Genomic DNA, 15,632 nt, shown 5'->3' with positions numbered 1-15,632 from the left:
ACTGCATTTTGGTGACAATTTTTTTTTATCCAAAGCAACTTACAGTTATGACTGAATACAACTTGAGCATTTGAGAGTTAAGGACATTGCTCAGGGGCCCAACAGTGGCAAATTGGTGGTGGTAAAATTGGTTTTATGTTGGAAATTCAATTGATATTCCTGGAGATTCTTTTTGAATAATGATCAAGCCTACATTTTCTTACTCGGGAGAAGACAGGGAACAAACTAGCTAAACTGTGGGATCTTTATTGTGACAAGCCTGTTGGACAAACAGGCATAAGGTGCTTGTACAACAGAAAGTGGTCTCTTCTAAACTTAATACAACCTTGAGCTGACCAAAATGTCCCTTTGTTGAATTTCTTGAAAGAATTTTCATGACCTAATGAACTTTATTACATCTATAGACACAAGCAATATCTGCAATGGTCATGTTGTTGGTTAATTCATTTTACAGCTGTATATGCTTGAGGGCTTTTATGTAATTTTCCACTTGAAGAAAGTAAAAAGTAAAAAAAAAGATCCAACTAGCCACATAAAACCTTTAGCATTTTTGAAATATCAATATGTCAATATGCAGAAAGTCATATGCCCCCCCCCCCAATTTCTTCTTTTTAAAAATTATTAAAAAAAAAAAATTATTTACTACCATACCGGTACTGTAAGACTTTTGTGTAATATTTTGCTTATAGTAAGTCAGTCATCTGCATGTATATTTACCAGAACCTTCAATGTACTGAAATGTCTGTATGACATTTAAGTAGTTTTTAAGTTTTAGTAAGTCAAGCACGCAACCCTTGGCACCAACTACAGACTCAATATACTGAAATGTCAGTTTGTTCATTTGTAGTGATTTTCTGAAAAATATAATTTATTATTGTGTCCATACTTTGTGCAAAATGTCAGTTATTGCTGAGCTGTGATAGTTTTTTTGGAAACTTTAATGTTACTTGAAAAAAGATATCCAATCCTTTGATTGCTTGCTTGAATGTGTGGATGCAGCTTCATAGTAGAGTCTCTTCAATAAATAATTTAATAATGTAAATATGTTTTCCATACATCCCTACAACTCTGTTTAAACCCATTCTACATTAAATTTAATTTTACAATTTTTGGTTACCTTTTTTGTAAACAACACAAAAAAGCAGAAAAAAACTTGTTTGGATGTAGACGTTGTGTCTATGCATTAGCGATGCATTAGCAATGTTTTTTGTAGATTTGACCCGTAGCTTAGGACATTTTTTGGCAGGCTGTAGACCAAAATATTTGTTGAAAATCGAGCTAGTTCCAGTACATTAAGCTTCAAATAATAGTCTATAAGAGTGACCCAAAGTGACCTAATTTCAGATGCATGTAAAACATCATGGATCTATAACATGCCTAGTAATCACAGATCACCAACTAGTGTAAGAAAAGGTGTTGATTAATGTTGTTACATCTATAGACAGCAATAGACTCCATATTTACAGCAGGTACCAGAGTAATATTGGCAGACAATCTCTATTACGCTTTACACTACTTGGTGAAAAAGTTGATTAAGTTTTATTTATGGAACTATACCAAACATCTTAGTGGCACATCACTATGAGGCCACTAAGTATGCATGTTTGGGTAAATAATGGCTGGCTGTGTCAAGGAGTCCATGTGGGGAATCTGCTCTAATGGAGCATAAACTGGTTCAGTGAAGAACTACAGAACAAAAATCACTTTCATAAATATCGGTGGCTACATCTTGTTGCTAAAATCACTTATTGCACCTTTAAAATGCATTTTTAGCCTAATATGAATATCTTCCTATTGTGTATATGCTGCCGTTTCAACTGGCCTCTAATATTACTCTAGCTAACCAGAGCATCATTTGAAGGGTTCAGATTTTTTATGTTTATTATTTAAAATGTGTAAACACAGTAATACTTAGTCACCTGTCTTAACAAGCCATTCAGAAAAGAAACAAGTGAGGGGCACTAAGAACAAAGGGAAAGTGAGGAGGAGGGGTGAGTGAAGCCAGCCACTGCCTGAGTCAGGAGTGTTATCTCCTCCAGACCTTGGTATGTGCTGTGAGCCAGGGAATACAATACATGAGTCGTTTACTATGTAAAGTAGCGTGAACAAAGAAACGGCAAAACGTAGAGTCAGTCCCTTTATAGAATCTGTGGATGGTTTTATTGCATCCTTAACAGGAGGTTTCCTATTTAGGACCCAGTCAGCTTTTCGCTGAGAGGATTACTGAGTGGATTTGTATTGATGAAAATATTATTCGCATTGCAAATTGTGCTTTGCCAATGGATGCCGTGCAATCAATTATGATGCGTTTTGAAACCAACCTTTTGAATACCTGTTTGAGCCTTGTTTGCCGTGGAAAAGTAATATTTTTGTTCTTACTTAATTTTCCCTGCATTCCCTGCCACACCTTCACAGAGCCCCAGGTTGCAAACCCCTGCTGTGGTGTAGACCCTGGTATGTTGGGAAGCTTCTGCGTCCAGAGCCGAACTGACTGTTCGACTGGACCTTATCAGCTCACCTGTAAGTTGTTACCAATTGTCTTGGGTTAATGGTCCAAGTGTTTATTTTATTATTAAATGAATAAATGAATAAATAAATAAATAAATAAATAAATAAATAAATAATATATATTTTTGTGATAAATAGCCTTTACACTACTCCAGCAATAGTGCAGCAGATACAGCTTGTAGAGCTGCATGGAAATGGCTAAAATTGTGGATATGTGCAGTACTCTGTGGGTATGGGGACAAAACGGAATAATAATCTCGGAACAACAATGGGTATGGAGGAAAGCGTTAAGGTCTTCTGTACTAAGGGCTTTGATCTGATTCTGAATTTTTTTCATTATATGATGGATGAAGTTGTGCTCAAAGACAGTTGTAGTCGTCTGAGAGGCGTGTTTGCATTTTGGCAAATCTTGGGTCATTGTTACTAGATGGAAAGTCAACTTTAAGAGGAATGGTTAATCATTTATTTTGAAATCAGTAATGCCAAAAGTATTGTCTGGAAACAATTTGTGCTGATCAAAGTCTGACACGGATAGTCTGACATACTATCTGATATTGAGTATTACGTTTTAGTTTGATAAAGTTTAGTTGAATATGGCAGTCTAGTATTGTATTCTTTCATCAGTTGACTGTGTTTTGAGTGTTAGCTGCACACATATTAGTATGTATGGTCTGGCACAGTATTTTGATGTACCTAGGACTGCACAATTTTAGAGATGGCATTGATCCAGTAGCACATATCGGAATTATGCTTATAAGCAAAAAAAAAATGCTGGATTGGATATTGGGAGAATTTTTTTTTTAAAGAAATCAATCTAATACTGTCATAAATCCATCTTGAAAATCACCATGGAAGCAGTCGGTGCTTTGCAGAGGGGCACAACAGATCATGCATCACAGCCAGGCTAGTTTGAGCAGGTCATGTGATGAGTCTGAACACAGCTTATGCATAGCTGCAGAGTTCAACTGTAGGCTTTTCTTCACATTAATGATTAAAATGAGATAAAATGCAAATATCTGTTCACTTGCAGATGTGTGATGACTTGCATTGCATTCATGTAGTTTTGATGACAGGTCATCTGCCTTCCGTTGTGAGCAGTTGCCTTTCTCAGTGTTTGCTTTTCTTGCCAGCATCTTGCATCCTGCTGCTATGTGCTGGATAGTATCAGAGGCATCTTTATGCAGTCTGCATCTCGGATCCTCTCTGGTGTGATACACCCTTGCTTTGATCGACCTAGTGCTTAATGCTTGATCTTGTGCTGCCATGATTAGTGCCTCTGAGATATCCTTCAGTTCTGCCTTCTCCAACCATTGATAGGATAGTCTTATGTCAGTGACCTTTGCTATTTGTCAATCATACATTCCGTGGAGGGGCTTATCCTGACGTGGTGCCTCGTCTGCTTCCATGGCGACCAAGTCGACCATCTGACTGAGTCACTGCCTCATCAGCTCATCCTTGGGGGCCATTGCTTGGATGTATTCATGGATGGTTCATGTCTCACCCTGGACAGCAGATCTTACACCTTGTGGGCCCCTCTCCTTCCTCTTTCCAGCTGGTGTATAGCCTTTGGATATTGGATCTTGGGTAGAGTGCCACATGCAATGTGAGGAGCATTCTGGGCTTGAGTTTTTAGCTTCTAGCTTCTTTTCACCAGCTCATTGTGCCTGCTGGGTACGTGATAACAGGTCATAGGTGTTTATGGCTTTGATCTTATTCCCAATCAACTGGTTCGTGAGGACCTGTTTTTGGAGGTACTTTGATGTTCCTTGCCATTTCTGCTTCATATTTCCTAGGTATTTGTAGCTGTCCTTCAGGACTGCCATAAAGCCTTGTGGTAGTTCAGTTCTCTCTGTCCTGATCACTGCTTTCCTCATTCTACTATCAGCTGACTATACTTCAGCCTGAATAACACTCCAGTGTCTTTTGTATATCCTGGTAAGGTGGATCAGTGTGTCAGTGTCTTTCCATCTTGGCATACAGCTTGATGTCATCCCTGTACATGAGGTGGCTGATTGTAGTTCTACTACTGAAACTGTACCTGTACTGTAAATATGTATCCATGCATATCAATTTTCTCCCCTGAGAGGATTTAGGCCTTAAATACACAACATGCAAAGATTTTAAATGTTTATAATTTTCAGATTTTTATAGAATTATAAAATGGAATATTATGGGTTAAAATTGGTTTAATGACATAAGCCATATTTGTTTAAAATTAAAATACTTAATATTAAGATTTAAAATTTAAAATTAAGATTAAAAGTATTCATTACTGTTTGTTTTGTTCATGTGTTCATTGTTTATCTTAGACTCAGTACATACCTCAACATCAAAGGAAGGGGAGACTGGGATCTTCTGTCACAATGCAAGCTTTTACTTGGACTTCATCTTCTTCAACGAATGATCTGCCTAGCCCAGAGAATGCAGGTAGCTGGCAGCCTGACCCTACAATACATAATGGATATCACAGTCTACAAAAAAGGACATCAAACAAAGGGAAAAATTATAAGTCTTGTTGCTTAGGCAACAAATATTCCATCAGTTCAGCCTCTCAGCCTAGGTTAAGGCCAGCTAATCTGCAACCAATCCAAACTCCTAAGTTGTGGTTTTACTCAAATTCAGCTTCTTTCAGAACTGCTTGTCCAAATTTTGCTGTACAGAATGTACCTTTGCCATCTGGTCAGCCTGGAACCCATGTGGAAAACCTGAGCCATCATCCCCACTCTTCACATTTATCATCCCTAGCCATTGTCCCCAGTCTTCAAACACTTCAGGAGACCTATAAGAATACAACAGCAATGCAAACCTCTGCCGCGGGTTGCTTTCCTTCTGTTTCTAGCAATGGAAGCACTGCATTTAAAGATAACAATCTCAGGTATGTTTCAAAGCCACCTCTTTTCCAGTCTTTGAATGTTCAACATAACCTAATGCAGACCCCATACCAACCCGCAGGTCATCACCAACAAACTGCTCCAAGTGTTCAAATCAGCGAGGCAGCTAAGACAATGAACAAACGCCAAGGTCAGATGAGAACAGTTGGGAATGGTGCTTCCTATAGCTCTTACACACAGTCCTCTACTGCTTTGCAAGGGTTCACGGCACCATCTGTGCCCCCACACTACAGAACACAGCAGGGTTCTTTTAGTCGGGGTCAGTCACAAAGTATTGTAAATCAGGTTCAAAGCTCATCTCCATTCTACAGTCAGCCTGTACCACTCAGTGCCCAGAACAGTCATGTCAGTCCCAGCCAGACAAAATACACATCGAATACTGGCCCAAGTTCATCATTACCCTTATATTTGCCTCCACCATACCAAAGTATTCATAATGTTATTCAAAGCCTATCAACACATATGACGAATCAAAATTCATCATTAAGTTTATCTCAGGAAAAAATCCCATCACAGGTTCACTTTTTTGGAGACCTTTTGGAAGAGGTACAGTCTAGACAGAACATGCAACAACACCACAACATTTCTGTTTCTGGCCATCACAGTAAAAGCATCTGCCCTGCATTTCCTGTAAATCAGTACAACACAGGGCCACATGTCCAGCAGTCAAACAGCTTGACCAGTGGACTGACAAGGACTTCTCAGAACACAACATCTTGTATCACTCCCACCAGTGTTTCAAAGGATGGCAGGCAAGTGCCTGGCAAGAGGCATAACATCAGTCCTCTTTGCTTGTCTAGTAATAATTTTGAGTCTCAAGTTTCTGGGAACAAAGGTGAGCACCTGCAGGCTGCACAGTGGCAAACAGCAGGCCAAGGTGTGGCAAACTCTCAGATGCAGACATCTGTATTACAATATGGTATTCCAGCCACCCCATGTAATGGAGAAATGCAGAAGATTAATGAGCATCAGGCATGTGACAAAGCAACAGTTGTTTCAGTGGAGCATGACCATGGACATGGTATTCATTTGGAAGCTCCAGATGCCAAAACAAGATGTGAAAGGGCACAGTTCAGCAGATTTCAGAAAACTCAGAAAAAGATGAGTAATGGGCAGATGGGTGAAGAGAGACAAGGAGAGGTGCAGTACTGTATGGATCCAGCTGATTGTATAGAGGTAATAATGGCATTGCCAAAAGTGGTTCGACAACACAACAGGGCAGTAGCTGTGGTTCTGCCAATTTCTCAGCAGGCTACAAGTCCTGTGGAGAATATTACCCAAAGTACTGACGACTGCCAGTCCCTCAAGATTGATTCTATCTGGAGTCTTGTGAAGGAGAGTGAAGATGTGGAGATGATGTTAAATTCACCGAGTCAGCCCACTAAAAAAACTAAAGATCAGGTTCAAGTACCTTCTGTGCCACTACCCAAAGTCATCAAAGAGTGTGTCAAACCTGGAAATGGATCTACAGTAAACATCCCAAGTCGTGAAGTGATTTCATCTGAAAATGAGTCAACACTTGGATCTCAAAGTGCTGACATTCCTCAGTCTGAAAATGTACCTATATCTACACCCCAATCCTCTAATATGTCTCAAAACCATACCAAAGCCCCTATGTGCTCTCCTGGTGTTCCATCAAAACGTACAATACAACAAAATGATGATGAAAATATTGGGTCTCATTTGAATGATTCTTTTGATTTGGCCAAGGCACCATTGTTTGATTTTACACTGGAGAAAGTAAAAGATTTGGTAAAGTCTTTAGAGTTAACACAAGTAGAGGGAGAAAAAGAAAAAGAGGCAACAGATGTTTCAAAGTGCATCTTGGATCTTTATTGGGGTGGAGATGAGCAAAATATAAAGAAAAAGGTGAAAGAAGCACTGGCAACAGGATTATTAAAAACATCCTCAGAAGCAGATGAGAAAAAATACCACACTGTGGTATTTCAGTACCTTGATCTTGAAATCCTGAAGATGTCAAATCGTTATCACATTCTGGAAAATGAAACCAGTTTACCCACTGAGGAGTTCAAGTCATCATTGTCTTCTGATGGACAACTAGCTGATATAGATAGTGTCCTTGCAGAACCCATTACAGACTATGACTTCACATGGTGTAAGGACATTTCCCACTCCCTGCTTGGCAGTACTGTAAATCATGAAGACAGTCTAGTCCAGGTTAATGCAGATGATCCTGAAAACACTGCTGTGACCATCCATAAGGACATATCTGACACTACATCAAAAACCGTTTCTAAGAAGAGTATCATTTTAGACATGTGCCATTCAGAGCCTGATTCAGAGGCTCTTATACCTGCAGTGACTGATTGCCAGAATAATGCAATGACCCTTAACAATGCACTTTCAAACTTGCCAGTGTGTGAAGGAAAATCCCCCAGTGAAACCTCTAAAAAACAAGACATGTCAGAGAAGCAAGAAGAGAATCAACAACTACGCAGACAAGTAAATAAGGTTGTACATTTGACCCGTCCAACTGAGATACCATGTATGCTGACTGAGAGCAACAACAGATCACAACATGATAACAAAGACCACAAAATTGTTGGTGAGGATCCTCTTTCCCCCTCTGGGATTGTAAAATCCAAAGCTAATGACATCACCGAGCAGCAAGCGAGGAAAGATTGTCAAGCACATGCAGGACTATCTGTCTCTACATCTGATCAACATGTAAAAAATGGTAGTAACGACAAGGATCAATGTGACAGGAAAGAAATTTCAGATGATGCCAATTCTTCCTGTGACTCCATCTTGATGGAACTCACTCTTCTTTCCTTTGATGATACTAAAATGATCTTCAAGGAATACTCTTACTCTAACCAGCCGAGCGACTCCCCTCAGTCGTGCCAGGATGATCCGAAGAATTCAGTGATGTCTCCCATTGAGCCAAATCATGTGACAAGTAAAAAAGAACTTGTGTCTAGCAGATCACACAGTCATATTCGATTCACCTGCCCTCATGTAACCTATGTAGCCTGTGATGATGACCATTTCTGCCCCAAGTGTTGGGCTAAGACACCACTGCTTGATATAGATCTGGATGAGGTTGAATTCACCCCAAAAGAAGGTGAACCTAGTATCACAGAATTCCCTTCTAAACCAGATAATCAAAGGCAAAACTCTGGTCCACAATATGGTAAACAAGTTAAAGAACCAGTTGTCCCAATATGCCTAGACAGTGACAGTATAGCCATTTCAGACCTACTACACAAGTGTGATGGATCAGATATGACAGCCTTTCCAAAACCAGATGGGAGACAAAACTATACCCCAGTGTATGATGAACCCCAATATCTAGAATTGCTTCAGCCAATATGCCTAACAAGTGGCAGCATTACCAAGACAGTTGCAGACAAAATGTGTGATGTAAGAGCTTCCCCTAGGGCAGAGTCACCCAAAGGTCTCTCAGACATAGGAACCACAGCCATAGCAGACCTACGAACCCCAAAGTATGATGGATCAGATAGTACAACAGCATATTCAAAACCAGATGAGAAACAAAGCTATAACTCAATATCTGATGAATACCAAGTCCAAAAATCAATTCAGCCACTATGTCCATCAAGTGTGCTTATTAAATCAGCTGCAGATGAAATATATGAGGTTATGACTTTCCCCGAATCACAGTCGTGCAGCACCCTCTCAGATATGGGAAACATAGAAAATGTGAAGCCAGTCTTTCCATCCCAGACCATAAATTTAAGACGAAAAGGTTCTCCATCAAGACATCCACCACATAAAAAGCTCAAACATACCCACACAGGGCCCTTACCTGCGGATGATCTTTTTGCCCCTGACATTGTGGTCAACAATCCTCAAAAGGCTCATGAACACAAAACAGGCATCCAACTCTGTACTTATCCCTGTGATGGACAGAATTCCATAGTTAAAAAAGAGATTAGAAATGGAGGAAAGAAACAAAGTGGAAAAGAAAAACACTCTCTAGTCAAGATCACAAATCCGTCTAATCAGCATCCCATCCCAACCGAACTGGATGCTAATAGGATTTACCGAAAGCGCCAGAACGAAGTGCCAAATGTTTGTAAGACTGTTCAATCTTGGAATGCAGTCTCTGAGGAAAAAAAGGGGCCAGCATGTTCTGTACTAACAATGTCTAATAAAAGTCAACATAATTCACCTAATGATACAAAAGAAACCAAACAAGAAGATGTGAAAATCAGTTTGGTATTATATGGGCCCAAGAGCAACAGTTCAGATGACAAATTTGTGCACCGATGCCATGACCGAGACAAGATCTCAGCAGCGCCTGCTTACGTAACCATTTCTTCAAGTTCTGCTACTAGCAAGACCTACACTGATAAGCTTACAGCTAGGCAAAAGGTCTACAACAATTGGTGTAGTACATTTGTGAAAATAAATAATACCTCATTACGTAGGAAATGCCATAAACAGTTGAAGAATAAACTGAAATTCAGAATGAAAGCAATGACTGAAAATAATTGACACAGTAATTAAGCATACAGATGTTCAAGAGGACCTGGTTATGGAACAAGAACCCAAAATAGGGAAGCACCGCGTTATCACTGTGACAAAATTCAAATATGTACACATGAACAAAGTAACTGATCTCAAGAAAAATAATAACAATAATAATAACAATTGTGGTGGAAATTTGAATAAACAGCAAGTCAGACATGATTAAAAGAGTAATTTATTAAAGAAAAAAGAAAAGATGTAGCTACATGAGCGATAATGCCTACAGCAAAAGCTCTAAAGGGGTAGACCGACTCTGCTCCCTATATCTAAACTTCAGCCCCCTCAGGGAGGGGTGCTCTGTGATCCTGTTTCCTGCAATACCAGAACACTTGAAAGGACAGACACAATTTGCAAGATAAGATAAGCCTAATCCCTCTTTACGACACATGCAGGTCATAAAGCAACATTCCAACAGTCGCTTTGTCCACACAATATACAGAGACAGAGTATGCCGACTAAACCATTCATATAGGATTATATGATGAAAGGATTACCATGGTTACATATGAATCATTACATATGAATCACAGGATAATACATGGTTGAACAATATTTTCCATCACACAATGATCACAGTAGCTTGCTAAGGCCTTGTGCGGTATGCGCGTTTCAAAAGTAGACTATGAAAAGGAAGTCTGTTGGCCACTGCTTATGAATGAACATCTCTAAAGTAAATTGCAAGATTTCGTTTTATGGCTGGTGTCAAAATGAAAGCGCATCCTCCAGAAATCATCAGTTACTGAGTGGCTAACATAAAAGTATGTTGGTTCTCTTTCCAACTCCAGTAACGTAACCTTCAGCTGGTTGTTGAAGTATACTGTATGTAATATATACTTTTTTAAAATACTTGCCATGCAAGCTTACTCTTTTTTATGCATGGCGCACAGTATGCTAGATTGCATTAAATATAACCATCAGACCATGTTTTGAAGTCATTGGTAGGATCTCGTTGCTTGGTTTTTTGGGGGGGTTGGTGGGGGGGGGGGGGATTTGGGATCTCTTGTTGCCTTTTTCCCTTTTGTTATTATACTCTTTTTTTTTTACAATTTGTAATGCATTTTGATTTTTTTTTAAAATAAAAACAAAACAACAACAAACATTCTGTGTTTCTTCAAATTGCTGTTCCACCATTTGTATCTGGTGTTAACCAACAAGGGAATGGCTTTCTGAAAAGCCAGGCTGGAGACCGTCTCGGTATTGTAAAGTAATAAAATGTTTTGGGGTAAAGGAAAGGCCAAAACTTATTCTGTATTTTCATGAGGCAATCTGTGATATAATTATAATAGGCTCTCTGTCACAGGTATAGAGTAGTGCAAGACTGTGTTTGACAGCATAAAGATGAATAAGATCAGAGGCCTTTTTTGGTCTGTAAGTGCAGAGCAGAGGCTCTGATGCAGGTGGTTTCAAGGCCTCTGTGGAAGTCTAAGGCAGATCACTCTGGACTGTTCCTGTGAGAAATAACATCATTAGTACTGGGAAAGATTATTGTTTTACAAGACTTTAAGAGTTCTCCAGCTAAACAAGGTTCGTTATCCTACCAAGGACAGAGTGATGCAGAATAAAGTATTTTTCTTGCACATGTTTGGTGGCGTGAGTTGACATCATTTTTGTTTAAAAAAAAGAAAAATCTTCCAATGGGATATAATGGTGTCAAGCTTCAAATTGCATAATGATGGATCTCAATTTGCATATATTGATATATTGTATGTTTGTATATAATGGTGGAGATTTCAAACACTAATATGTAAAGAAGGTGGGACGATTACAAAATCACTTCTGAAAATTATAAAGATGTGGCATCTTTGTGTGATTGTTAGGAGAGAGAGTAATGGTATTTACTAACTGTCAAAAATGATTTATTGCTTGATTTCATTGATTGATTTGACAACTGTCAATCATCCCCCAACCCCACCCCCACATATTTATTATATATTTATATATTATATATAAATATTTATCATTATTATTATTATTATTATTATATGATTTATGATGTGACAGTATTATATGAAAATAAATTAAAACACAATGAGGGATGCTCAAAATAGTTTTATTGACTTTTTTTTTTTAATTATTTAATTGAGAAATATTCACGTGATTAAAGTAAATAAAAGTTACGAGTCCTAAACAAATACGTACCACCCAGTCTTTAATGTCCACTCTGCTCCGCTGCCGGTCATGTACTGATACTCAAACATGCATATGGGTCTCAGTTGTGTCTCTCTCTCTCACTCACCCACTCACTCACCCATCCCACTCCCCTCCCATTTGCTGATTCTCTAAGAAGTCACACCTCCTCCCCTCTTACCATGCAGGAAACCCTCCCTAAAACTAAATCCCACCCTGGGTCAGATCTAGGCCAGAAAGATGACATTTTGTTGCCTTTTTTCTTTGTACCCAACCAACCAGACCTGTGTAAAAGAGGTTTCTTTAATTGAGAAATGTTATTGTGATTAAAGAAAATTTAAGTTTTCAGTCTCATGCTACACCAGTTTTTCTCTACTTTCTATGTTTGTTCAGTATCCTCTCTGACACACACTCTACAGTCAGGGGTTGTTGGCACACTCTCTCTCTCTCTCTCACTCTCTCTCTCTTTCTCTCTCTCTCACACACACACGCACACACAGAAAAAATAACTTTGTTCTAACTCTGAGCTAGACATGCATCAATTTTATTTATTTTATTTTATATTCTTCTCATATGCCAGAACTACACATCCCTTAAGATACCATAGGAAAATCTGCACAGGGTCCTGTACAAAGACAGTCCAGCATAACTATGCAGCTATGAGATGTCCCTCACAATTGCTATAATTTCTGTACAGAAATGTGAAATCCACCTTTGTCCTGCAATCTAGTCATGAACCACATTTATTCAGACAATTTTGCATAGTTTAGGGGCTGATGACTTAGACACTCTATATTTTTTGGTTACCTCCAAAATTCTGTTTTACAAGTTTACATGTGACCCCTAGCAGATAAATGTCAAATGAAAACTAGCCAATTGTCCACATTGCTTACTTTTTGGTTTTTACTAAATCTTTGAAGAAGGCACATGAAGGAAGAGGATCTGGGGAAGGGTACGATATTGCTCTGGGTGCAAATGATGAACGCAGTGCTGTGGGTACAGAGAGTCTCAAACCACCGCCTCCCTGCCTACCTGTCTCCTCACTGCCAGGTGAGGGCGGTGTGAGAAACATCCCTTGCCACAGAGCTTTCATCATGAATCATAACATGAAACCCTCATTAATGGATGGTAGTGGTTAGAAATATTAGCGTACTTGAATGAGTCTTCATTAGCTGAAACTCAAATATGTAATGTTTAAGGCCCTTGTGCATCCTGATGTTTTCCTCAGAATATTCTAAAGTCTGTGTTCTTGTGCCTAATTATTGTGAGGCCCAATTAATGTACATTTATACCCATCTTATATCTCCATTACTAAACTGAAATTATTTAGAAACTTAAAGGGAATCTAAACCTTAGAAACAACAACAAAGGGCACCATAATCCTATGGATACTTTTAAAAAAGCACTGCTTCTAAACATTATATCTATTTGCAAAAGGCTATTTCATTGCCAGGCACTTTATTCTTACGTTCAATGTAAGACCTATAGTAGTAGCTGGATGTTTCACCACTGTTGTGTTCATGCAGCTTTTTACTATTTGTCTTAATGTATAAACATTATTAATTGCAGGATATACTTCCAGGTGCCTTCATTTTGTGAGGAGAACTGAAACAGAATTGAATAAAATCTTTATTGTCATTATTCTCAGGTACAATGAAATCTGGCATGGCATCTCTCCTATAGAGGTGGTGGTGTCTCATTGGTTCTCCTGACATCAGTGATAATTTCCTTTGTCTAATTGGTGTTAAGGACCAGGTTGTTCCTACACCACTACACCAGATACACCACCTTAAGCCTGTAGGCTGTCTCCCCACTGTCTGAAATTCAGCACTATTGTTGTGCCGTCAGTGAATTTAATTATGGAGTTGAAGATGTGAATGATGCAGTTGCCATTGAATTTAATGAAAATAAAATCCAAACCAGTTTATGAATGAGAATCTTTAGGCTCTTTGATGTTCTAGTGGGGCAGTGGTAGCCTGCTAGGTAGGACTTTGGGCTAGCAATTGAAAGGTTGTGGGTTTGAATCCTGGCTCCTGGCTCCATGCAGCCACTGTTGGGCCCTTAAGTAGTGCTGTACCCTCTTGGTTCCAGGGGTGCTGTACAATCTCTGACCACACCTCACCAAGAAGCAAAGAGAAACTTTTCATTGTACTGTACAAATGTATATGTATATATGTGTTCTGGCTGGCTGGGATCTAAAGTATGTCTAGTTCTTTGAAATATGACAAGTGGTGTGGAATGTGTGACGGTATCCTCTGCTGGACATTAATTCAGACACTTCACAGCTGATTCCCTGAGCACTGGCATGATGGTGGAGGATTTAAGACATGCTGGAACATCAGCGTGTTCAATGAGAGGTTGAATATATTAGTAAACAGCTCTATAAGCTGGTCAGCACATCCTTCTAGTAACCAACGGGACTCTCTGTCTGGACCTGCTCACTGACCTTCCTCGGGGTGGTGCTGTAGAACTAGCATTAGCTCACTGCTAGGCGGGTTGATGAGTGCAGCAGCCCCAACTGAGTGTCAGATAACTGGTTGAGGACATCATACAGTGTGGCAATGTCACTGGGCAGCGTACTTCTGGGATTCGAATCAATCAAGGCCTTGAACCATGCCACAGGTTATGTGGGTTGTTATTTCTAAAGTGATCCTCAGTGTGCAGTTTGTATCTGCACTTTGCATCCCTCATGGCTCTCTTGAGTCTCCCCCATGCCTCCCAAGTGAGTGACAAAAAAACTTCACAGGACATTTTTAGGGGTGTGGGGAGAACCCCAGTGTCTGGGGAATGACGTCTAGACTTGAAGGTGTTTGCGGAAGGTGTTAAAGTTCCCAGGTTGGCTTGGTAAGCTTTTTATCTTTTAAAATCTGACAAACAATGAGCATTAGAGCACCATTTTCCAAACTCCTTCCAATTGCCCCGGTGGAACTCACAGATCCACAAGTGTCCGCCAGAGATCACCCAGCGTGGATATAGTGAAAACTTTGTTGCCGCTGAAAACAAAACCAGCAACACATCTGTCCATCCAATCCCAATGTTTTTCATTCTTGTCAAGGTTTTCACAGACTTTTACAGAGCACCTGGACATGCACACATCGTTGATGGATGTGTAAATAACATTACGTAGAGCATGTTAAGAGATGTATTGTCTCAACCCCCACCCCCACTTTTTTAACACAACATAAAGGAGACATATCAGTTTGTTTATGCCTAGACCACATCCAAAGAGGGCCAAGCCAGCTTCAAATTGTATTTATAACTCAGGACTGTGTTCAGAAAAAAAAACTAAGTAAGGGAGTTTTAGTAGCCCACAGTAAATTTTAATCGACCAGGCATACAACGTGTCCGAAAAAATCCAAACCTTTATCGAAGGGAAGAAACCACAATGATTAAAGTTAAGACCTGGCCTGTTTCAGAAAGTGGGTTTTGTGACTTTGCTAGCTGTTGTGGGAATTTATTTTGCTTCGCTTTACTTTGCTTTGTGTTTCTACAGTCACAGCATAACAGTCCGTAGATAGGCGCGAGAGGCAAGGACATCAGCGGCTCACGTGCTGTTCTACCCATAGAGACAGAAGAAGACTGTGCTAACCG

The sequence above is a fragment of the Electrophorus electricus genome, chromosome 11, assembly GCF_041902795.1.
Source record: "Electrophorus electricus isolate QZ-2024a chromosome 11, ASM4190279v1, whole genome shotgun sequence".
Lineage (NCBI taxonomy): Eukaryota > Metazoa > Chordata > Actinopteri > Gymnotiformes > Gymnotidae > Electrophorus > Electrophorus electricus.
The sequence above is the reverse complement of the archived record's forward strand: the minus strand, read 5'-3'. Positions refer to the sequence as shown.